This window comes from Protopterus annectens, chromosome 3.part1 (assembly GCF_019279795.1).
Source record: "Protopterus annectens isolate FY-2018-M chromosome 3.part1, PAN1.0, whole genome shotgun sequence".
NCBI lineage: Eukaryota > Metazoa > Chordata > Ceratodontiformes > Protopteridae > Protopterus > Protopterus annectens.
In genome coordinates, this window is record NC_056732.1 from 259,179,577 (window position 1) to 259,206,614 (window position 27,038).

The following is a 27,038-nucleotide window of genomic DNA, read 5'->3' on the forward strand; positions in this document are numbered from 1 at the left end:
TGGTGAGAGAGGACATGCAGTTGGTTGGTATGACAGAGCAAGATGCAGAGGACAGCAAGAAATGGAAACAGATGATTCGCTGTGGCGACCCCTAATGGGAGCAGCCAAAAGAAGAAGACGTATGCAAGGAACTACCATTCATTTGTGTTCTTAGCCATATATTTTCCTATTCCAGGTTCACCACCTACCTTGATAGTCCAGGAGTTATAAGTGTTTTAATTTGGGGCTGACTCTGTGTGATGCTAGCAGTACACAGCCATTACATGGTTAAGTAAAGGTTGTGAGCCTGTGTGCCTGGCATCAATTTTACTGTATGTATATATGTACATAGGAAGACTTCATCAAATAAACAAAAAGCAATTGCAGAAAACCTTGTTAAATACTTTTTAGCATCAAACAACATGGAGGAAATTTTGTAGATTTCTGACATGAAAAAAAGCCCAAGCTAGAACTGATGAACAAGCTTACTGAAAGACTTGATCAAACAAACATTGACCCTATTTCTACATTTGGAATTTATGAAAGCTTTTATTCTAGACAAGCCATATTAAAGAGTGCTTGGGCTTTTTTTTAATGAAGTCTGCTGGTAGTAGATGAAAACGTGTATTACTTTGAAGCTTTAATGTGTTTTTTTAGTGAATAAAGTGGATTGATTTTTGCCCCTGGTTTGTGGACTGTCTTCACCGAGGTTTGCTGTTATTAGTGGAGTGTTTTGGGTGAATTTGCTCTCTCATTCCATTTATAATTTCCTTAGTATTATACATGACTTGGCATTTAATAGAGTGAAGGTATTTTCTGTTTATGTACACCTGTCTTTGTTCCACAGGTGGTGCTTTGATCTCAATGTGCATGCAGTCTATGGCACCCAGGACTTCACGGAAGTGTGATATAGGGTAGAAATCCTGTATAGTTGTAGCTCTGTCCTCAGATGTATGGGAAAAATAAAATGTATGTAGTCACTGGCATGTTGTAGTACAGCATTCAGGAATTAATGGAGGATCCTGGATGCTGATAACTGTAGCTAATATTCTATGTGCTACACATACCTTAGTTTCCACAGGTATTGGTTCCCCTCAGTTTGCCCTTGCTCTCAGTTGAGGATGATAGAGGTTGCAGGGTTCCTGTAGTGTGCCTTTATCCAACTTGTAGTGCTCTCCAGTTTCCACCTCATCCAGACCATGAAAAGTTAAATGGGATCTAAACACCCTTCTCCTTCTTGGCTGAGGTCTACTAGCAGTAGTGGCAGCATAGACTTGGGACTGCTGCACATACACATACAGAAGAGCAACAGTAGCCTCTAACATTATTTCCATATACAGTCGTTTCAGTGGCTGTATTCCAATAGGTTTAGGAATTTGTGACAAAAACCTGCAACGAGTGTATAAGATTGTGTTATAGCTTGTTGAATAGCTCCTCCATCTTGGATTGGTTGATTAGCATACAATTCAGCTGTTTATGCTGTAATTAGCATGCCACAATGTTTACAGTGTTTGTGCTACCATGCGTGCATCATGCCATGAAACACACACAGTTTTAGAAAGCCATGTAGGCTTTGTTGAATCTGCACCATAGTCTATAGTTCCTTAAATCGCATTAATTTCTAACTCTGCTCCTACCTGAGACAAAAGTGATATTAACAAACCTTTTCTTTCTTGTAGTGCTGGCTTTTGACATTGGTAACATCTCCAAGAAGGCTATTATACTGCATTTTCCTGTATTTGGCAACTACCTCCATAATTCTTCCTGATTCTTCTTATTTAGTCTCTTATCAAACAGTTAATGCACATAAGATTAAGTGTAGGTGCACCTTGTCTTTTGTGATATCTCTTACCATCAGCTGCCTGTTTTATGTCAGTTTGGGTACTGTTTCTATCTTTGTTTCATTTTCATACCCCTGGTATCCTACCCAATCCTCCTAGTAAAGGAGGACCGAAGTATCAGTACTCTATCGACCCTTTCCTGACCACATCTTTTTTCTTTTTGATTTGCTGAATCTTCTTCTCTCTTCATTCCTCTAACTTAGCCTCCTTTTCTCTTGCTATTCCTGGTCCTTCCTAGTTGTCATCTCCCTTCTTTCATCTCCTTTGTCTGTCTCCTCCTCTCCCTTGTATGTAATTTGCTTTGGGTCTGTATCACTTTGTCAAATCACTTATGATCAAACCCCTATTCGTCGAACACCTACTTATTGAAGCTGCCAATCGTTGAACAGCATTTTCAGCAAAGGTTTGCCTAGGGCAAACCAATGGTAGGCCACCCTAGCGACTGTGAACAAAATCATAAAACTTAACACCTACCCTTGTGGGGAGTTATGCTCCCCACTCCTCTCCTAACTAAATATACCAACTCTGAGGTTGCACTACAGTGAGGAAAAGGGCAAAATCAGGGTGATGGTCAACCATTGGTTTGCCCTAGGAAAACTTCTGCTGAAAACTCTGTTCAACTATTGGCAACTTCAATAAATAGGTGTTTGACGAATAGGGGGTTGATCATAAGTGATTTGACAATGTGATACAGACCCGTTTGCCTTCTCTGTAAGTTTCACTACCATTTTGTCCGTTGGTCACTCCTACCTCTATCACGTTTTTCCCATCATGCCATATTAATGCTCCTTACTTTTCTGCCCGACCCTTGATTCTGCTCCTATCCTCTATATTTATACTTCATTCTTCCTACCTGTCCTGCTTATTTTTACACTGTCATCTTAAGTTCATGTGGCACCTTTACTGCAGTGCTAGCTTCATTCTTCCATCCCTTCTTCCTGTACTACATTTTTGCCACTATCTGACCAGGTCACTGGAATCTTCTAGTCTTTATTGAGCCACAGCTTCCCACCCTACAGAATACCCTCAGCCATACTCATATACCACATCCCACCGTATGTATCTCACCTATCTATATCCTTCCCTTCGACCTTCTAACTCCCTGTGTCTTTGCTTTTTTTTTAACAGTCATATCCTTTTGGTTCTTTATGTAAATATACTTTAACCTGCTTTTTCTTATAAATCTGCCCTAGCTGATTGAATTATGTGCTGAGTAGGAATGGTAGACCCTACTGTTATGAGCTTGCTGTATTAGTAAAAGACTTGCTGTGAGTGCTTAACTGCATATATCCTCTCATTGTGGTATTACTGAAAATTGACTTTAATGCATTTGAACCTCATAGGTTCATAAGTTGTTACTCGACTAACAACCAGTAGGGCACTTGCAAGACTAGCCATGTAGCCCAGACCCATTTGTATCCTGAGTATCATGGACATCTATACGTGGAGGGTCATGTTAGTAGGGAGGTAAATAAGGGATTTGGGGGGTCTGGTGTTAAGATAATATTTTTTTTATTGACAGCATCTATCCATAAGGGATATGGAACAGACTGGGGATAAATTTATGATTTCCCATCCAACTATGTTTTTTATGGATCGGTACCCTCTTCCATAGTGCAGGGATCCTTTGGGTCACATATCTGTCTCCCCAGAACATTCTGTTTATGTCACAAGCAAAATTCAGATATCTGGATTTGTTCATAGGTTCATAGGTGTATATTAGGCTAACGACTACTAGGGCCTTTATAAGCCTAGCCATGCAGCCCAAACCAATTGCATCTCTATGTATCATGGACATTTATTAGGAGGGGTTATGTTAGTTAGGAAGTTTCTAGAGGTTGTGTGGGGCAGGGATATATTCGTTTGGGTATTACATTAGTCAACCCTTGTGAAGTTGGATAACTGTTGCAGTCCTCCATTCTCATGGTACAAACTTCTTCTGAGGCTATAGTTAAAAATTGACTCAAGTGGTCCTGATAGGTCATGTCTCAACTGTTTTGAGGCATCCTGGAATACTCTCAGGGCTCACCGAGGCTGTACTTATGGCATTAGCAAATGCTGCCAGGATATGCTCCCTGTTAATAGTTGGGGGGATATGCTAGTAGGTATTTCATGGGGGAGGCAGGAAGGGAATGAGGGATAAAATTTGAGCTGAATTTGTTAGTCAGTAAATTCATTATGTTACTCTGGTCATTGAGGTGGCAGCACCGACCACCAGTTTGGCACATTAATGTGTGCTGCCTCTGTGGTTTTCGACATAGCTGTAGAAGGCCTTGCGATTGTCTTTAGCCTGTGAGACTATCATAACCGGTCTTGTTTGACTTAATTAGTCCTCTTAGTTTTCTGTATAGATTAATTACAGAGTTTCTATCATCATGGGAGTTGCTCTTCATGATTTTAGCCATTACTTTTTCCTTTTGTTATATATCATATTAAGGATAGGATTCTACCAGTGTCTTTTTTTTTTTTTTGAGTTTGTTTTGGGCCTACTTCTAGTAGGTACAGCAGCCCCTATACAGCCATATACATGGTTGAACGGGGTCTCTATGAACAATTCTGCATAGGTTGCTGTGAACCTGGGGTTGGTATGGGCACTGAATCTTGACAGACTATCACTTAATAAGATGTAGTTTGCTTTGGAGTAGTTCCAAACGGTTACAGGGTTTGCTGGGGTTACTGAGCTGATTTTTATTTTGAAGGAGACACCTTTGTGGTTCGACCTCACCAGTGAGGATGTGACATGGGGGGCAGTCTGCAGCCCTCTCCTATATTGTTCATTACCACGTCCAGGAAGTTTGAACCCCTGGTGAGTGTGTGCAGTATCTGGTCAAGGATATCTGTGATAATAAAGTCCAGGAATCATTATGGCTGTGAGGATGAGGCAGTGTATCTTTCCCAGTCTATAGAGAGGTAGTTCTCCCATGAATAGGGCATTTGATTTAATAGTGAGTGTCTCCAGTAGATCTAGGTATGAGCAATGGAGTTCCAGGAACATACAGGGTGGCCTGTAGCTTGCTAGGATATGGTATGGGACTTTGTCTATGGTGCTTTGCAAGTGGATAAATTACAGGGCATCATCCTGTTTAACCAGCATAGAGTAATGCTTGTTGCTAATATAAATTGAGACTCCTCCATATTTTGACCCTGTCTTTGTGGCTGATGGTCTAAATATTTGGAAGGCACTGAAGCCTTGCACTGCTGGTGTACTTTCTGCAGATTTAAACCATGTCTTGATAATGGCACAGATGTTTATATTCTACATAGCGAGGAGAGCTTGTAGGATTGGGAGTTTGTTGTTTAGTTTCCTAGCATTAAGCAGTGACACCTTTAGATTTCTTTGGGTTTTATTTACTATGCTAATATGTTTGTCAATTTGGCATTGTCTATAAAAGGCCCTAAGAGGTTGGATAACATTTTAGCCAATATTTGGAAGCCTGGGGAGACAGGTGCAAACCATCCTTTGCAAAGTAATGTCCTCCCATGCTGGCGAATGTTGAAATCTCCTTGGAAAGACACCATAAACTCATTTTTTGTTTGTATTGTACCTCAACCTTGGTGAGGATAGACTGCCGCTCAATGCAAGGCACACATCTGTCTGAAACATATATTCAGAGATATCAACAATGTCTCTCTTTCTGTCTTCATGTAGTACCATAGCAAGATATTTTACAGCATTCAGTGGCTAGCCTTGCCACAGAATGTAGTCTGTGATTCATGTTCTCCTGTCTTGAAGATCCTGCACTTCACAACTGATGTCCAGTTGGTATGTATAACTCGTCCATCTATAGGCACCATCTAAAGACTATGTTGCTGCCCACAGCTCTGGGTGAGTTTTAGGTGGAAACACTCAGCATTTTTTGGAGTTACGAAGAACCCTACAGAGATGCAGGTAGAAAATGCAAACTCTATACAGGCACTGGAAGGAGGTCAGGATCAAACCTTGCACCTTGTGCAGGGCAGTTCACCATTATGACAACGCTTTCTGGTGCCTTTTTTTAATGCATATGTGCAACAGATCCATGAGGGCTGAATCTGAGGAAGCTCTGTAAGCCAGGCAAAAATTCCCTCTCAGAAGTTTGTAGGAGACTGAATACAGAACCTTTATGTGATCAGTGTAGGACAGAGTATTCATGCCCTGAAATCTTCTGGTGAAATATCTTTGTGGACATTCCAGCTGTTATAGGTGTCTGGTTAGGTACATACCAGTGAACTCATGTCATTGTACTCAATGACAGGTGTGATTTTGGCCATGAGTTTTTTTTCCTTTTATAATATACCCTTTTTAGGTGAGGATTCCACTAGCTGGGTTTGTAATTAGTGTTTTTTTTTGGGGGGGTTACTTCTGGTAAGGTACGTCCACCTCTATGCAGTCATTCACATGTTTGTATAGCATCTTGGTGAATAATTCTGCATAGGTGGCTGTGGTCTTGGAGTTAGGGGGAGCCTTGAATTTTGGGAAACTGTCATTTGATAGGGTGTAATTTGCCTTAGAGTAATACATAACTAGTGGTGCTGCGGTAGCGTTGTCGCCTCACAGCAAGACGTCGTCGCATTCGATTCTCATCTAAAGTGTCTTCTGTGTGGAGGCATGCATAAATGGGCGTGCCTTCGTTGAAGGTTGTGCATCAGGGCTAGTAACTCGGCACATAAAAATCCACTACCAAACATTAGCGGACCGGAGTTCAGCTGTGGTGACCCCTAACCGGGATAAGCCGAAAGACACAACAACAACTGGTTTAGCTGGGTTTTATGGGTTGAATTTTACTTCAAACAAGACAGTTTTGGATTCATCTTCACTAGCATGTACATGACATGGATACAATGTTCTCCCATGTTGGTGAGTACCAGGTAAAATATGTTTGGTTCTCTGATTCAAGCATGCACTATCAATTGTTCCCATTTATGTGTATGTTAATAGATTCCAGGAAGCATTGTGCCTATGAGTCTGAGGCAGTTTAAATTACCCAGTCTGAAGAGGGTTAGTGAAAGTCACAGGTGAATGATCCTGGAATTTCTTGATGTAAAAGTGCAGCAAAAGTAGCTATCAAGTACAGAGTAAACCACAAACAACTACCAAACAACTAAGTCCATGGATAATTCACCATTTTGCAAGGTGATCTGGAGGCAACACATAGTTATAAAAAGCCAAAAATAAAAACAAAAACAAAAAAAAAACAGAGAAATTATGATTTTTGCCAAAAAAATTAAATGCATGCTTTAAAAATATTAAAAACAGGCGCTATCATTGTATAAAGCAAGTGCAAGTAAAAATGCAATAAATCAAGAAAATATTCTTATCTTAGCCTGGATGACTCTGGATACAGTTGAAACATTTGAAAAGCATTGCAGAGCTCTGTGAAAGTGAGCACAGGGCCTTGCAGAGTATACTGATTTTATAGCAAACAAAAAACTTGAAAACTGACTTCTATGCCCCTGTCTAATAAATGACTACACTTTCAGCTCCCTGGAGTGATTCTCAGCACAAACAAGAGGTAGAAACCATCTACAACAAGACAGATGATCCTAGAATTTCTTAATGTAAAAGCACAGCAAAAGTAGCTTACAAGTGCAGATTAAGCAACGAACAATCACCAAACAATTGAATCCCTGTCTAATTTACCTGCAAGGTGTTCTGGCAGCAAACAGAACTAGAAAAGGGCAACAAACACAGAAATGCTGTTTTTTGCCACAAAAATTAACTTAACTGATTAAACATGTTCAGAAACAATAGCTGTCACTGTGTAAAGCAAGTTCAAGTGCAGTATATCAAGAAAATATTTTTATCTTACAGAAGAAGTGTTTGTGATAGCTAAAGCTTTCTGTCTTTTAGATGCAACCTCTTTATTTCTTCTTGATCAGCTGTTGCTATGATTCCTTAAACAGAACCCCCCTCCACACTGGTTCCTTGCTTCTGTTAGGCTATATCTTGGAGAGGTGTGTTCTTCCACTTGCCTTACTCTAATACTGCTCAGGTTTCCTGTATTACTATTAGAAAGAATTGTTTTATCAATCTGAAACCTTGTTGGGTGCACATAGACATTCTGCGCACCCTTCCTTAGCGTAGTGTTGACACTAGCTTTTTAAAGCAGCTAGGACTCCTTACAGAAGCACACATGAGTTATTTGTTTTTCTATCTTGCAAATGTGATCTCGACATCCTCCTTGCTTATTTGGGTGCTGATGGTCATATTCTTCTTCTGTTAGTTGCCAGCAAGTCATATCTGATACATGGAGCAGAAGCCTTAACAGATGTTCCTAGAAGTCTGATTTCTGTCTTAGTAAGGAGGTATATCCAAATTAGATGAGTTGAGACTTTCATACAGATTCAAAACCCAAAGAGAAATTACACAAATTTATAGACTAATCCCCAGGATTCACAAATCCTCCGTGTAACACTTAATAAGTCTTACTCGGAGGCTGTAGTTGAACGGTATGACGTCAGCGTGCCATGAATATTCATGAGGGCACGCTGACTCAACCGTAAGTCTTACACGGACCATGAAGGAAAGCATGTCCACACCCCTGCAAGAGTTAGAAAAATAAAATGAAAAAACACAAGAGCGAGCCCGCTCAAATGTCCTTGCACCCAACACCACACTCCCTGACATTGTAAACTCCCATCACAGTTATAAAAAGTAAAACATTAATTTTATTTTTTTTAAAGTCCTGAAATAGCTGTCCGTATTTGCGTGTGTGTGCGCGGGTGTGCCCATTGCTTAGCTGTAGTTAGCAATTCAGACACGGAAGCGCATAAGAAAGATTGTATATGCAAATCACACCAAACAGCAATAGTTTAATGGTAGAGCGTTCGCACAAAGAGGAGGCATTCACGGTCTGAGTCCTGCCACTCCCCTTCGTATTTATGTTTTAAATCAGTATATGAAATAATACCTGACATATATAATTAAGATATTAGTAAAAAGCAGTGAAATGGCCAATGTATCAGTGAACAAAATATATATTTTTAAAGGATCCTGATATATAATTGCCCACAGTTAAGCAGCGCTTTACCCAGTGCAATATAGGTGTCCGTAGTTAAGCAGCACTTTACCCAGTGCAATATGGGTGCCCGTAGTGCAGCAGCGCTTTACCCAGCACAATATAAGTGCCCGTAGTTCAGCAGTGCTTTACCCAGTGCAATAGAGTTGCCCAAAGTTTAAGAGTGCTTTACCCAGCACAATAGAGTTGCCCAAAGTTTAAGAACGCTTTACCCAGCGCAATAGAGGTGCCCGTAGTTTAATAGTGCTTTAACCAGCGCAATGTGTTTGCGCAGACGTGCACGCCGCTCCAACCAGGGCACCGTAGGGCACCGTGGAGCAACGTAGAGCAAAGTTGCTTAAATGCAGTCACACCCCCTAGCCTGTCTGGACAGTATTAAAATAAAACGAATAACAAGGTTCGAACCCAGGACTCTGTGCATCATAATCAAAGTACAGAACCACTAAGCTATGACAGCTTAGAAGAAAAATCCACTGTTAACATACATATACTTAGAAATGGTAGATTAACCATTACTAAGCAGGTCTGCAGTCAGCCGAGAATTTTCAAAAATGGCCAATCACAAAAAAGTGTGGGAAATGCAGCATATTTAAGCCCCATAGGCGGGAATACTCGCCATAACTGATTGTAGCTCACATCTGCAGTTAGAATGGCTGGTGCTGGAGAAGGTACATGCTTCCAAGCGCAACATTGGGGCATCGAGGAGTCGAAATACATGGTTTGGCTCCTTGTCCACCGTCATAAGTCAAGACTCCTGCAGGGCCAGTTCCAAGGACGGAGTACAATGCAGAGGCTTGGAACTGGTTAGCTCATGACCTCACCAGTGTCACAGGTGTTCCTTGGACTGGTGAGCAGGTCCGTCACCACCATGCAGACCTGAAGAGACGGAAGCAGGACCACCTGAACCAATGGATACAGGAGGCCCGTGGGATGCAAGATGCCCCACAACTGAGTAGGTAGCATATATACAGTCCTCAACAGTCAGTTACTGGCTGGCATGCATAAGTAAATCTGGCACACAAGTAGCATGTTAATTTGTTCCCCAGAAATGTGAGTGTGCTTCAAGAAATGCAGGATTCTGTACAAATTGAAGTGAAAATGTCATGTGAAAACATCCAGATATGTAGATAAAGAAATATAAATGCAATCAAGAAACATGTAGCAGTAACATCTGCATCTTGGACAGTTAGTATGTCAGATATAGGTCAGGTATATATTGAACTAGCCAAACCCATTACACAACCTAATGCATGGTGGCAAGTGTAATAATACATGTAGGGGATATACACTTGCAGTCACTAGGAATGTAGTGTAGACTAAAAGTAATTATAAGATGTTAATTGAGGTTTTTTTCTACACCCTACTGTTCATAGGTTCATAGGTTCATACTAGGCTATCTGCCCACGGGCATTTATAAGCCTAGCCAGAGTGTGTTTGACTTTCGTCACCCATTTTAAATGAATTTTGCTATGCCCTTTTTCGAGGTTAGTATATTGTGACTCTGTCTAACAGTGACACAGGAGTGATACCCAGGGTAAACCTATGATCTCCCATCCACTCATCAAGATTCCTCTTGAAGAGAGTCAATGAGGGACTCTGCCTAACCTGGACTGGGATTTTATTCCAGAGTGAAGGGAGCCTCTGGGTTATGAATCTGTCCCTCCAGCATGTCCTATTTATTTTAGTGATGAGGTTCAAGTCTCTCGAGCTCGTAGCTCAATGGGATTTGGATTTTCTGAGGTGCAGCATGTCCATTAAGTCCGGGTTAGACATGGCTTTATACGTCAGGCACAGATTGCCTCTGAGCAGGCGGTATGCCACTGAGTAGAGCTGGAGTTTCTTTAACCGGGCAACATATGCCATCTGTTTGAGCCCTTTGATCCTCTTGGTGAGGTACTTTTGGGGTCTTTCCAGTTGCTGCAGGTGTCTGGTAAGGTACATCCCAAAAGGGGCATTGTACTCAATTATGGGCCTGATGAGGGATGAGTAAAGAGGCACAATGACCTCCCCTGATCTAGATGTGAATCCCTTCATGATTAGGTGGGCTATATAAAATGTTTTTCTAACCACTTTGGCCACGTGATTTTCAAATGAGAGATTGCTATCAACTTGGGTCCCCAGGTCCCTAATTACTTCTTCCATACTTAATGGATTACCACCTATGTGGTAATTTGTGGGCACTTTGTTTTGCCAAAGGGATGACTATACACTTTTGGCATTTAGCTTGAGGCCATGGCTCTGGCACCAGTTGTCTGTTTCTATGAGGCCCTTTTGTAGGATGCTTGTGTCGGCTGGAGGGTCGATTATGGTGCCTAGTTTGCAGTCATCTGCGAACTTGGTCAGCCACAGTCCTTCCGTGTTGGCCTGTACCTCCGAAAAATATATACCGAACAAGAGAGGTCTCAGGATTGAGCCTTGTGGGATGCCACTTCTAACTGGTTTGGAGTCTGACATGTCTCCAGCAATTCTAACCATGTGGGTTCTGTCCTTGAGCCAGTTTAAAAACCCAACTAGTGGCATAGGGGTTTATATTTAAGCTGGTGAGCTTATCTATAATGCCCGAGTGGGGTATTGTATCGAAGGCTTTTGTGAGGTCCAGGTAGGTTGTGTGGACCACCTTCCCCTCGCCAATGGCCTTGGTGACTGTTTCAAAGACGTCAACCAGGTTTAAGAGGTAGGATCTGCCCTTAACAAAGCTGAACTGGGTAGGATCCAGTGTCTGTAGGTCCCCAATATCTTTATTTATGAGGTCCATGATGATCCTTTCCATAGCTTTGCAGACCAAGCTAGTCAGGCTTATGGGGCAATAGTTTCCAGGATCCATTGAGGCACCACCTTTGTGGAGAGGGACCACTGTTGCTGTACACCACTTTTTGGGTACATATCCTGTAGTAAGGCTGAGATTGAACAGTAGTTTTATGTTTGGGTTTAGCTCTTCTTGGAGTTCATGTAGGACACAGCCCGGGACACCGTCTGGTCCCATTGATGCTGTGTTTTTTGCTTTGGAGAGGGCGGATCTTACCTGTGCATCTGAGATGTCAGGGGGGGCAACACTCTGCTGGGATAGATATTTGCCCTTTTGGTGGGGAGGGGCGAGAAGTTTGCGCTGAACCTGTCAGCTTGGATGTTGTCAATGTCTGTGGGTTCGGTGTATTTTTGTCATTTTGGACTAATTCTGAGCATATCTGGGAATTCCCACCCAGGTTCCTAACATAACTAAAGAAAGCCTTGTGATTATCCTTAGTGTCCTGTGCAATTTTTCTCTCGAAGCTGGCCTTAGATGATTTTATGAGTGCCCGTAGTTTTTTGCTAACACTGATCAGAGATGCCTTCCCTTTTTGGGATTTTGCTCTATCATATAGTAGCTTCCTCCTTCTATTGTATAGTTTGTTTATGGCTGGGGTCCACCAGACAGGATGCCTGCCTTTGGAGGATTGGGTCTTGGTTTTATTTGGGATTGCATGATCTATGCATTCCTGAAGGTGTTCATAGAATGTGTTTATAAAGGATTCTGTGGTCTGGGCCATATTTTCCACAGGCCGAGGGGGCTGAAGGATTCCACCTTGGTTTTGAGGATTGTGAAATTTGCTTTAGAAGTATTTCACTGTGGTTTTCTGGAGCAGGGGTGGGGTCGGGATGTGAATATCAGTGAGATTAGTTTATGGTCTGATCTTGCAGTGAGGATACACTTCTGGTCTGGAGCATAGAGCCCCCATGTTGGTGATGATCAGGTCTAGTATGTTTTCCCATCTTGTGGGAGTGGTAACAAGTTGTTCCATAGCATTTGAGTTTATAAATTCTAGGAACCTTTGGGCTAGGGTGTTGGAGCTAGAGTAATGCTCTCAGTCTATGTTTGGGTAGTTGAAGTCGCCCAATATAATGGTGTTTGGAGAGACCTTCATATTTTCCACTGTTCTCAGGAAGGCTGAGTGGGGTTCCTGGGTTTGGGAGCATGGTCTGCAGCAGGCTATAAACTGGAAGGCAGTTTTACCCACTGTTAGTTGCACATGGATAGTCTCTGATGCTTCGTGCTGTGCCACCAACCTGGAGGTGTGGGTATCTTTGGCGAATATTGATACTCTCCCTCCTTTTGTGGTTCGGTCCAAGTTTTGGGGCCGAAAAGCATGGTATGAGGTATAACCTGGTAGTACTGGGGTGCTCTCGGGAGCCTTGAACCAGGTTTCTGAAACTGCACAGATATTGATGTTCTCCATGCTAAGGAGAGTTTCGAGTGCGTGCATCTTGAGGTTTAGACTTCTGGCATTGAGTAGCATTACTTTTAGTTTCTTATCCCTTGTGATACCTATGAGGTGGGTTTGTCTTTTGAGCCTTGCCTAAAAAAGGCACTATGGGGGTGGCAAGAGCCTTTGCCAATATCCGAAAGCCCAGTGGTGACAGGTGCAAGCCGTCCGTAGCGAAGCATCTTGGCTTGTCGAGCATGTCATCCCAGGCTGACAGGCATTGGATCCCCTTTGAATGACACCAATACTTAAGCCAATTGTTGAAATTGATCATCTTGTCTTCATATTGTGGCATCATTCTTGGTGAGGGTAAGATGCTACTCAAGGTCAGGGTCATACCGGCCTGGGCTACATGCTCAGAGAGCTCCTCTATGTCTCTTTTCATGTAGTCTAGGGAGTGCGTCTCAGGTCATTCACACCAGCATGGACAATGACTGGGTCATATTTGTACTTGCCTTGGAGTGACCTGAGTGCTTGTGTTATGTGGTGGATCCTAGCACCCGATAGGCAGCTCACGTGACCTTCTCCATGTTCAGCCTGGTGAGCGGGACGTCAGTGTGCCTGATGATAGAGTCACCTATTACAAGTGTATCAGGTGTGTTGTTTAGCCTTAAGGGCTGTGACTGCTCGGCACACTGGCTTTGTGAGCTATGTGTTGCACGTGTTTTGTTTTGGGGTAGCAGCTGCTTGGGTGTCTGCTTTGGAGGTCACTGCTGCTTAGGCAGATTTTTATTTAGAGCCTCCGAATATGTTTTTGTGTGTTTATGTGTTTGGTTTGCTATCGTGGTAGCTCTATGTGAGACTGGAATTGTAGTGAGTGTGGTTTCCTTCTCCTCCTGACTGGTTATGTGAGTACTGAGTTGAGAGAGCTTAGCCTCCAGTTTGGCTATATGGTTGCATCTCTCACATGTGTTGGAATTTGTTGGGATGTGCATAAACTAATACAGTAATGCATAAACTATGCAATGGGCATAAACTACGTAATGTGCATAAACTAAGTATGCAATTCGACACCTCAATGAGTATGTGTAATCTTAAATATTTGTTGGGACATATGTCATATTTTTCTATAAATATTTGCATTCACATCAGATGCATGTCCCCTGTTCAAACACCACAATCATGGTGGCCTGTTGCTACCAAACATCCCTGCATGCTGTTGTAATATCCACTGTCGTTCAATATATGTATGTGTTATTCTTGCTCTTCAACTGTTGGAACCTTGGTCTGTGGGATTAATGGGAATATTACTGCATGCTGTTACAACTAATCTGGAATACTGTTGTTTATGTTGTAATTAAACACATCTAATCACAGAGCACGTGTATGGGAAGAGCTGGTACCAGGCGGACCCACCTGTCCCTCCTCAGCTGGCGAAGCGAAAGTGCACACTTTTAAGCACCAGCAGGTCCTGTATGCCCAGCCCGGGCTCCCTCCTCTGTTGGTCCTGTGCCACCTTCTGGGTGGAGGCACTGCAGGGGATGGGAGCTCTGCAATCCCTGTGGCGTGGGCGAGAAGGGCCACCTGTCACCCTCTGGAAGGGTCGGGTTGTGGTGCGTAGGGAGATCCAGCATTCAGTCGCTGATCCCCTACACCCGAGCTTGAGGTGAGAGTGGCACATCTCATGGGTGAGCCTGCCCAACCAGGGCAATCGTGAGGGCACCGTGGAGCAACGTGAGAGCAAAGTTGCTTAAATGCAGTCACACCCCTAGCCTGTCTGGACAGTATTAAAATAAAACGAATAACAAGGTTCGAACCCAGGACTCTGTGCATCATAATCAAAAGTACAGAACCACTAAGCTATGACAGCTTAGAAGAAAAATCCACTGTTACACATACATATACTTAGAAATGGTAGATTAACCATTACTAAGCAGGTCTGCGAACAGTCGAGAATTTTCAAAATGGCCAATCACAAAAAGTGTGGGGAAATGCAGCATATTTAAGCCCCATAGTATGGAATACTGCGCCATAACTGATTGTAGCTCACATCTGCAGTTAGAATGGCTGGTGCTGGAGAAGGTACATGCTTCCAAGCCGCAACATTGGGGCATCGAGGAGTCGAAATACATGGTTTGGCTCCTTGTCCAATCGGGCGTCATAAGTCAAGACTCCTGCAGGGCCAGTTCCAAGGACGAGTACAATGCAGAGGCTTGGAACTGGTTAGCTCATGAGACCTCACCAGTGTCACAGGTGTTCCTTGGACTGGTGAGCAGGTCCGATCACCACCATGCAGACCTGAAGAGACGGCAAGCCAGGACCACCTGAACCAATGGATACAGGAGGCCCGTGGGATGCAAGATGCCCCACAACTGAGTAGGTAAGCATATATACAGTCCTCAACAGTCAGTTACTGGCTGGCATGCATAAGTAAATCTGGCACAACAAGTAGCATGTTAATTTGTTCCCCAGAAATGTGAGTGTGCTTCAAGAAATGCAGGATTCTGTACAAATTGAAGTGAAAATGTCATGTGAAAACATCCAGATATGTAGATAAAGAAATATAAATGCAATCAAGAAACATGTAGCAGTAACATCTGCATCTTGGACAGTTAGTATGTCAGATATAGGTCAGGTATATATTGAACTAGCCAAACCCATTACACAACCTATCGCATGGTGGCAAGTGTAATAATACATGTAGGGGATATACACTTGCAGTCACTAGGAATGTAGTGTAGACTAAAAGTAATTATAAGATGTTAATTGAGGTTTTTTTCTACACCCTACTGTTCATAGGTTCATAGGTTCATACTAGGCCTATCTGCCCACGGGCATTTATAAGCCTAGCCAGAGTGTGTTTGACTTTTCGCCACCCATTTTAAATGAATTTTGCTATGCCCTTTTCGAGGTTAGTATATTGTGACTCTGTCTAACAGTGACACAGGAGTGATACCCAGGGTAAACCTATGATCTCCCATCCACTCATCAAGATTCCTCTTGAAGAGAGTCAATGAGGACTCTGCCTAACCTGGACTGGGATTTTATTCCAGAGTGAAGGAGCCTCTGGGTTATGAATCTGTCCCTCCAGCATGTCCCATTTATTTTAGTGATGAGGTTCAAGTCTCGAGCTCAGCGCTCAATGGGATTTGGATTTTCTGAGGTGCAGCATGTCCATTAATTCGGTTAGACATGGCTTTATACCGCCAGGCACAGATTGCCTCTGAGCAGGCGTGTATGCCACTGAGTAGAGCTGGAGTTTCTTTAACCGGCAACATATGCCATCTGTTTGAGCCCCTTTGATCCTCTTGGTGAGGTACTTTTGGGGTCTTTCCAGTTGCTGCAGGTGTCTGGTAAGGTACATCCAAAGGGGCATTGTACTCAATTATGGGCCTGATGAGGGATGAGTAAAGAGGCACAATGACCTCCTGATCTAGATGTGAATCCCTTCATGATTAGGTGGGCTATATAAAAATGTTTTCTAACCACTTTGGCCCGCGTGCGGATTTTCAAATGAGAGATTGCTATCAACTTGGGTCCCCAGGTCCCTAATTACTTCTTCCATACTTAATGGATTACCACCTATGTGGTAATTTGTGGGCACTTTGTTTTTGCCAAAGGGGATGACTATACACTCCTTTTTGGCATTTTTAGCTTGGAGGCCATGGCTCTGGCACCAGTTGTCTGTTTCTATGAGGCCTCTTTTGTAGGATGCTTGTGTCGGCTGGAGGGTCGATATGGTGCTCTAGTTTGCAGTCATTCATGAACTTGGTCAGCCACAGTCCTTCCGCGGTTGGCCTGTACCTCCGAAAAATATATACCGAACAAGAGAGGTGTCTCAGGATTGAGCCTTTGTGGGATGCCACTTTCCTAACTGGTTTGGAGTCTGACATGTCTCCAGCAATTTAACCATGTGGGTTCTGTCCTTGAGCCAGTTTAAAAAACCCAACTAGTGGCATAGGGTTTATATTTAAGCTGGTGAGCTTATCTATAATGCCCGAGGTGGGTATTGTATCGAAGGCTTCTTGTGAGGTCCAGGTAGGTTGTGTGGACCACCTTCCCTCGCCAATGGCCTTGGTGACTGTTTCAAAGACGTCAACCAGGTTTAAGAGGTAGGATCTGCCCTTAACAGAAGCTGAACTGGGTAGGATCCAGTGTCTGTAGGGTCCCCAATATCTTTATTTCTATGAGGTCCATGATGATCCTTTCCATAGCTTTGCAGACCCGGGCCAAGCTAGTCAGGCTTATGGGGCAATAGTTTCCAGGATCCATTGGAGAGGCACCACCTTTGTGGGAGAGGGATCTCACTGTTGCTGTACACCACTTTTTGGGTACATATCCTGTAGTAAGGCTGAAGAGATTGAACAGTAGTTTTATATGGGGTTTGGGTTTAGCTCTTCTTGAGTTCATGTAGGACACAGCCCGGGACACCGCCTGGTCCCATTGATGCTGTAGTTTTTTGCTTTGGAGAGGGCTGGATCTTACCTGTGCATCTGAGATGTCAGGGGCAACACTCTGCTGGGATAGATATTTGCCCTTTTGGTGGGAGGGGCGAGAAGTTTGGCGCTGAACCTGTCAGCTTGGATGTTGTCAATGTCTGTGGGTTCGGTGTATTTTGTCATTTTGACTAAATTTCTGAGCATATCTGGGAATTCCCACCCAGGTTCCTAAACATAACTAAAGAAAGCCTTGTGATTATCCTGTAGTGTCCTGTGCAATTTTTCTCTCGGCTGGCCTTAGATGATTTTATGAGTGCCCGTGTGAGTTTTTTTTGCTAACACTGATCAGAGATGCCTTCCCTTTTTGGGATTTTGCTCTATCATATAGTAGCTTCCTCCTTCTATTGTATAGTTTGTTTATGGCTGGGGTCCACCAGACAGGATGCCTGCCTTTGGAGGATTGGGTCTTGGTTTTATTTGGGATTGCATGATCTATGCATTCCTGGAAGGTAAGTTCATAGAATGTGTTTATAAAGGATTCTGTGGTCTGGGCCATATTTTCCCACAGGCCCGGGCTTTGAAGGATTCCACCTTGAAAGTTTTGAGGAGTGCTAGAAATTTGCTTTAGAGAAGTATTTCACTGTGGTTTCTGGGCAGGGGGGCGGGGGTCGGATGTGAATATCCAGTGAGATTAGTTTATGGTCTCGATCTTACCAGTGAGGGGATACACTTCTGGTCTGGAGCATAGAGCCCCCATGTTGGTGATGATCAGGTCCTAGTATGGTTTTCCCCCATCTTGTGAGTGGGTAACAATGTTGTTCCAGCAGCATTTGAGTTTATAAATTCTAGGAACCTTTGGGCTAGGGTGTTGGAGCCAGGAGTAATGCTCTCAGTCTATGTTTGGGTAGTTGAAGTAAGTCTTCAATATAATGGTGTTTGGAGACCTTCATATTTCCACTGTTCTCAGGGAAGGCTGAGTGGGGTTCCTGGTTTGGGAGCATGGTCTGCAGCCAGGCTATAAACTGGAAGGCAGTTTTACCCACTGTTAGTTGCACATGGATAGTCTCTGATGCTTCTCAGGCTGTGCCACCAACCTGGAGGTGTGGGTATCTTTGGCTTAATATTGATACTCTCCCTCCTTTTTGTGGTTCGGTCCAAGTTTTGGGGCCTAAAAAGCATGGTATGAGGTATAACCTGGTAGTACTGGGGTGCTCTCGAGCCTCTGAACCAGGTTTCTGAAACTGCACAGATATTGATGTTCTCCATGCTAAGAGGAGAGCTTTCGAAAAGGCATCTTGAGGTTTAGGACTTCTGGCATTGAGTAGCATTACTTTTAGTTTCTTATCCCGTGATACCTATGAGGTGGGTTTGTCTTTGAGCCTTGCCTAAAAAGGCACTATGGGGTGGCAAGAGCCTTTGCCAATATCCTAAAGCCCAGTGGTGACAGGTGCAAGTCAGTCCGTGTGCTAAGCATCTTGGCTTGTCGAGGCATGTCATCCCAGGCTGACAGGCATTGATCCCCTTTGAATGACACCAATATTTAAGCCAATTGTTGAAATTGATCATCTTGTCTTCATATTGTGGCATCATTCTTGGTGAGGGTAAGATGCTACTCAAGGTCAGGGTCATAATTCGGCCTGGGGCTACATGCTCAGAGAGCTCTCTCTATGTCTCTTTCATGTAGTCCAGGGAGGTATGCGTCTCTCAGGTCATTCACACCAGCATGGACAATGACTGGGTCATATTTGTACTTGCCTTGGAGTGACCTGAGTGCTTGTGTTATGTGGTGGATCCTAGCACCCGGTAGGCAGCTCACCGTGACCTTCTCCTTGTTCAGCCTGGTGAGCCGGAGACGCCAGTGTGCCTGATGATAGAGTCACCTATTACAAGTGTATCAGGTGTGTTGTTTAGCCTTTTAGGGCTGTGACTGCTCGGGATCACCAAGTACTAATTCGGCTTTGTGAGCTTGGGTGTGTTGCAATGTTGTTTTGTTTTTGTAGTGGTAGCAGCTGCTTGGGTGTCTGCTTTGGAGGTCACTGCTGCCAGGGGCAGATTTTTTATTTAGAGCCTCCTAATATGTTTTTTGTGTGTTTATGTGTTTGGTTTGCTATCGTGGTAGCTCTATGTGAGACTGGAATTGTAGTGAGTGTGGTTTCCTTCTCCTCCTGACTGGTTATGTGAGTACTGAGTTGAGAGAGCTTAGCCTCCAGTTTGGCTATATGGTTGCATCTCTCACATGTGTTGGAATTTGTTGGGATGTGCATAAACTATGCAATGTGCATAAACTATGCAATGGGCATAAACTATGCAATGTGCATAAACTATGCAATTCCACACCTCAATGAGTATGTGTAATCTTAAATATTTGTTGGGACATATGTCATATTTTTCTATAAATATTTGCATTCACATTGATGCATGTCCCCTGTTCAAACACCACAATCATGGTGGCCTGTTGCTACCAAACATCCCTGCATGCTGTTGGAATATCCACTGTCGTTCAATATATGTATGTGTTATGCTTGCTGTTCAACTGTTGGAACCTTGGTGTGTGGGATTAATGGGAATATTACTGCATGCTGTTACAACTAATCTGGAATGCTGTTGTTTATGTTGTAATTAAACACATCTAATCACAGAACGTATGGGAAGGCTGGTACCAGCGGACCCACCTGTCCCTCCTCAGCTGGCGAGTGCACATGGCACCAGCAGGTCCTGTGCCCAGCCCGGGCTCCCCTCCTCTCTGTTGGTCCCAGCCACCTTCTGGTGGAGGCACTGCAGGGGATAGGGCTCAGTCCCCTGTGTAAGCTGCGGGCAGAGAAGGGCCACCTGTCACCCTTCGGAAGGGTCCGGTTGTGGTGCGTGAGGAGATCCAGCATTCAGTCGCTGATCCCCTACACCAGCTTGAGGTGAGAGTGGCACATCTCATGGGTGAGCCTGCCCATCCTATGCAGCCCCCAGCATAGCCACCCTCGGGGCTGTGAAGGTGCAGTGGTGACTGCCCATGGATGGGGATCTCAGTTCCACTGTTACCATCTGTGGGCTCATGGGCTTCCAATTTCCAAACATCCATCCCCATCAATTGTGTTCACCCACCCCATGTGTCATACACCACCCCTGTATGCGTCTTGTCTGTTTACCTCCCCAACCTTCCTCCCCAAGCATACCTACTTCCTCTACCTCACTTTCCACTCTCACTTGAAAAAAAAAAAGGCAATCTGTACCCACAAAAAAATTATGCCCATACATAGCTGCCCATTTTGCACACATGTCCACTGGACATTTTAACTGATAATTATAATTGACAGTACAACATACTTTGTTGTCCTCACCCCTCTCCCAGGGATGGAATGTTTTAAATTTCACTCCAAATTTATTGCATATGCACAGCTGTTGCTGGTAAAGAAATGGGCAGCTATGGACCTTCCCTACACTCGCCCTGCACATCCCGAGCTTGTTTACCTACTGTCTGTCCCTGTTTGTGCCCCCTTTTTCACCACTTTCCTATCTCCCCATTTTCTTTTCTTTCAAAGAAATTAGCATGGGGGTTAGCGGGAGTAAGCACTTTTAAGCAGTAGTAAGCAGTAGTAAGCAGGTTTAAGCAAGGTGCGCATGTGCGCTTAGCTGGCATCGCTAAAGCTGGCCACGCAAACCCATGCAAACCCGCTTACAACTGCTTAAAAGTGCCTTAGTCACTCTATGTCAGGGCCCTTGTTCTGCTCAGCAGCAAAAGAAAAGACCTCTGCAAGTCTCGAACCCTAGACGATTGACACAATAGACTGCATGAATTACCAGCAAGCCACAGCAGATAAACAAATAACTTGGTGCTGAAATAAATATATCATGCATTACAATGAGGGAATGTAAATGGAAATTAGGAATGGCATAACACAAATCCTGTTCTGTGGGTCTTTACCAGCAGTTGTTGTGGAATTGCATGACATGACTGTGAAAAGAGAACCAGCCATCCTAGCAGGGAATAATGTTACAGTAGCACCTTACAAACACCACACGGTATCAGACCAGGATAAACACTGGAAATGTTGAATAGGGCAGAGGCTAGACTCCCCAACTGTGACTGCTTTACAGGGATTTTCCTGATTTGTAAACAAATGTTAGCTGTGCCCCCACTGAATCACTCTGAAAAATACTAACTTTAGGCAGGGAAGTGCGTGGAATCACACGAATGAATAATGTCAATAGGTGAGAGTAGACACTGCTTGCACAATCAGAAAAGTGCTGTGTAGTTATCACGCGATGCTCTGATTCCCAAGAAAGTCTCAACTGCAATATGGCTGTAACATATTGCAGGTGTATCTCACTTATATGTACCCCTTTCACTGAGGCCATTCAAATATCCAGGGCACCTGAGAGTATCTGAGGCCTGGCAGAGGCAGAAACACACAGGCATATCAGCATTACTGCTGTTACACACTCTGCAAAATAGCTTTGGAAGGAGTTCCACAAGTATGCCCCTTATGTAGAGGTACAACACAGAAATATCACAGGATGTAGCCATGTACTGCTAGCAACCAGCTGTGACAATGCCAATGTGCCAGTGCTGAAAAGACTGGTGTGGTGCACAGACAAAGTATAATAGGCTAACCTCTAGCTACCATCTGGATATGTCCACAGGTGGCAGCTACAAGAGACAGACTACTTGCTTTGATACACTAACAGGTACACATCAACCCTGTATGTTCAGCAAGATAAACCTCACATGATAACAAAAAATGCTCTTTGCAGTTCTGCACCCTACCCAAAGGTACAAAATTATACACCTTGTGTATTCAGGCAAAACAAGGGGTGTAGGTAGGCATACTCAGTACTGAAATATGTCCAGTTGTCTTGAGCAGCCTGTGCTAATGTCAACACAAACAAACCACAAACTGTTCAGAAGTGAGTAATGTAATAATTACAGTTTAGCAGTTCACAAACACTGCATGTGCCACAGGAATACAGTGCAATAACCACATTTGCATGGCGGTTAATTGTGTAATTCAGAAAGAAAGTACATACTCCCATGTATCTTGTGTTAGCATTTGGAGGGCTGAGTACATGTCTACACTGAGAAGTGTGTACTGGAAGGAGCAACATTCAGGTTTGAGTACAACATGCATATCACTGGCTACAACCCTAGCTTCAGATAAGAGACATATACCAACCTTCTGACTGACACAACGGTGTCCAGAGCAAACAAGCATGGGCCCACGTTGGTAAGCTGAAAGGGCTATGCCTACCTAACCTAGCATTTTATAGCAGTGGGCTGCAATCACGGTGAGTACTGCAATCACCACACAGCAGGCTGCATGCAATTACTGAATGGTGGACAGCAATTGGTGCAGAGGCTGTCACATGCACATGTGCAGATACCTAGAAAAGCAGGCTGTACCTGCTGTCCATACATGCAATAATATCATTGCAGGTACAGGGAGATAGAGAGCAAGAGCGAGAGAGAGACAGAGACACAGACAGAGACACAGACAACAGAGACAGAAACAGAGACAGAGGGAGAAAACCCAAAACAAAAAACAACAAAAAAAAAAAAAACAACAAAACTGTAACAATAGACGGAGCAGGGAAATACAAAGGTAAGGTATGTAACTCATATGTATGTGCTTGCATGTAGTAGATGTTCCTGAAGAGTAGTCTCCACACTGCAAATCATCCATGTGTGGCAGCAGTACGTATCTATCTGTATCTGCACATGTGCATAGGGCAAGGGACATACTGCAATTGTTAGAGAAGGGTGGACAGATATATGTCGTTGAAGGTTGTTATGTGCATATATCTATGTAGGTCGTAGTGTGTGGCATAGAAAACAGCATGCAGTGCTGATATATGTCATGTGGTGGTTAAACGCTGTGGGACTGATTTGTCAGATCTACTGTATTACAGCAAGTGAGGCCTGCTAAAGCTACATGGGCTGAGGACACCAAAATGCATTCTGCACAACACTTTGCAATATAATCACATAACTGTACATCCCACAACTTTCGCATAAGTGATATCCCCACCATGAAAGGTGGACTGTACATGTGCCTATATGTACATCTATGTGTATAGCAATGGATGTGTACATGTATGTGTATAGATATGTATATATGTATATATATATATATATATATATGTATATATATATATATATATATATATATATACATATATATCTATATATATATATATATATATATATATATATATATATATATATCTATATCAATCATATATATATATATATATATATATATATATATATATAGCTACATATATATAGAGAGAGAGAGAGAGACGGGGTCATATGTACTGCAACATGTGTGTGGTGACCAAGGCATGGACTGTAGACAAGTGTCCATACTGCAGTGCCATTCCACCTTTCCAAAACACTGTACCCATTAACTACCACATAGGTAGAGATCTACCTAACACTGAGGGTGTGATAAGGGAACATGGGACACAGGTGGACAGTAGCCACGTCTTTGATAAAGACAGTGTCACACTAGACCTGTAATCTGTCTGTGTGGTAAGTGTTATGACAGCAGGTGTGTCATCTAGGGAAATATAAGTCAGTGCTCCCCTCTACTCATCACAATACCCTGTGTGGTATGTACCTCACATGACAACTAAAGCAGGTGGAAAGGCCACAGACATACCTCACAAAGGGTAATACTGACCGCAAACAGATGCCCTATGCAGACTGATTCACAAAACCACATCTAGACTGTATTGCATACCGGCCACACAGAGGTGACCTCTGCCGGACATACAGAGGTATGTCAGACCCATAGCTGGGTGACAACCACCATGGCAACATATCACAATCCCTCTGGGATACACGCTCTAGGGCCCTAAACCTCGTCAGCTCACTAAACAGCACATGCTGGAGGGATAGGTTCCTATCTCAGAGATATGCCATACACTGGAATAGACCACCTAGCAATAGCAAACAAGGCTCCTCATTAGCAGTTGTCATAAATACCCCTGATGATTGTTTGGCAGATTGGTAATACACCCCAGGAATCCCCTCTGTGGTTCTGGTTGACAAGGACAAGTGAAATAAAAGTACATGTGTGTCAAAGGCCAGGGTAGCATATGGCTAGGCTGCTGTAGGCCCTAGGGCCAATAGCATATTACCTACCTATGACACTATGCACTCACACATGTACTCAATGCAATACCTGCTATGTGAGGTTGAATAAGTGTAACGCTGAATGTGTGCAAGGTCTGTAAAGGTGTGATAGGTTAGTGTGAAGTTGTATCTGACATGGTAGTGTCTATCCTAGCTGTGAGGCCAGCAAAAAATGTGTATTGTACTGTTAGGCAGACATAGTAGTATGGCATACGATGTGACATAGTTCCTTGTTGACGACCGTGGTGTCTCATAGTAGGCTAAAGCAATACATGTATGCTTACTGAGTGGTACTGCTGGTGAATCCAACTCCCATATGAACTGTAGTACTACCTGAAGCTGTAGGCCTAAACAGCACAGTATGGTGTGTGTTCACATTGCTTGGAAACACTGTATTGTGTGTTTCGTGTAGTCTGCACAGAGGACATAACTCAGGCATAAGGGTTTGTAAGTAGTGGCACACAGTACTGTATGGTACACAGGTAAAGCTCATCTGTGTTGGCATACAGTGGTGTGTTGTATGTTTGTCTGATGTGTGTGTAATTATGCCTCTACCATGGCCACAATCATATGTGTGTTACAGGGTATACGTGTGTATCTAGCAACATATATACTCTGTTACAGCAGTATGCCACCTATAGTAACAACTGTGCACATATGTTAGGCAGGGCTATGGCATCAACGACTAAGGTGGATGAATGGTACTACTGTAACTGTACTTTATATTCATTGCAATGGATGACATCTTTGTTCATGCAGTGGCATGATATATACCCTTGTGGCGAGGTTGTGCATTGTGTCACAAGCAGTGTGCCGGGTACTGTTGTATAGTGGTTTGATATATAGAGTGTGCCAGGCACTGTTAGTCAGTTGTGGCCTGAGAACCAATAAGTGGTATTGAACTTGTGTATCCTCTGACAGACAAATGGATTGTATATATCTCAGTAAAGTGATATCTGTGGTTAAAGGTGTAAAGTGTGCCACAGGACTCGCTCACACATATTGTTTATATCTCTTTCAGGCAGATGGCCCACCAACGTAACCCGTCTTACACAGCAGCGGAGGAAGAGGAGATTCAGCAAAGCCTGGTGCAGCACTACACAATGCTGTTTTCCAGAAGCAGCCAGCACCAGCAGGAGAGGACTACACTGTTGCAGGATCTTGTTCATCGGGTAAATGACATAGGCATGCATAACCGGACATATGAGCAGGTACACCAACGCTGCAGTGATTTAATTAGTCATGTCCGGCGGTGTGCATCTGATATCCAAAGACAACAGCTTGCCACAGGTGGTGGGGTGGCCATTCATCCCCCCCTCAGCAGAGTGGAGGAGCTGCTCCTAAGCGTGGTGGCTCCTGGACAACAGCAGCAACTCCCACTGGCATGTGTTGTCATGGAGGCTGGAGCCACCCAGCATGTTCACATGGAGCGAGCAAGTAACATGCCCTATCTGTAGACTACAGTTAACTATATTGTTAGATTATGTCTACGTGAGATGTGTACTGTGTGTTTAGCAGTTGTGCTGCCTAGTGTTGTGCAATACTGATATTTGGAATATTATCTGTACACCTGTGACTGTTGACTGTTGTTCTACTGTAGTTTAGCATACCCACAGTAGCAATGCTACAGTTGTGGCCACTGACAAACTCTCTCATATTCTCGTAGGTCCCTCTGGTGTGACAGCAGGGCAGACGATCCATGCTGGTGAGTGTGGTATAACTGCAATGTTGGTAATGAAATGTGCATGTCATAGGTGAGGTGTAGGCCATGTACACGTAACACACCTACGCATAATGCATGCCATGCATGTTTGCTGTAAGACATTGCACAGCTCAGTAATGTCAGTAGCTGCCTCAATGACATACAATACACAGAGCATCAGACACAGTCGTGGCAACACCGTACTGCACATTGGATAGGCATAGTTGCTACAGCTGTACACAACATAACACATTTAACATATGCAGTACACAAAAACATGCTACATATGGCATTACCACACACCCGCTGTAAGGTCACACTTCAGTATCCCACATGTCATCAGCACACATGATGTACCTCAGGAGTAGAGGCCTATCATGGGGCTGTGCAACACTCTTCAACACATAACACAGTCATGTTAGGCAATGCTCCCCTATTGGGCACCTCACACACCCATGTACAACGTGGCTGTGTAATTGTGAACATAGCCACGGCACTCCAGTTCAGGTACAGCATGCTAGGTGGTGGTCTGTCACACACTAGTAGCTGTGAGTGACCAGAAGATGCATGATGATGATGGCACATGGTACTACACCCCATCCAGTTACAGTGACCACAGTACTACACATAGCAGTCATTGCTTTACACCTCAATGTTGTGTGTGCAAACATATGCACCTATACACAATATACATAGCATGTTGTGTATGTGCTTACATATGCCAGTATACACAATATGCACAGCAGTCGCCATCTGCACAAAGTGTCAC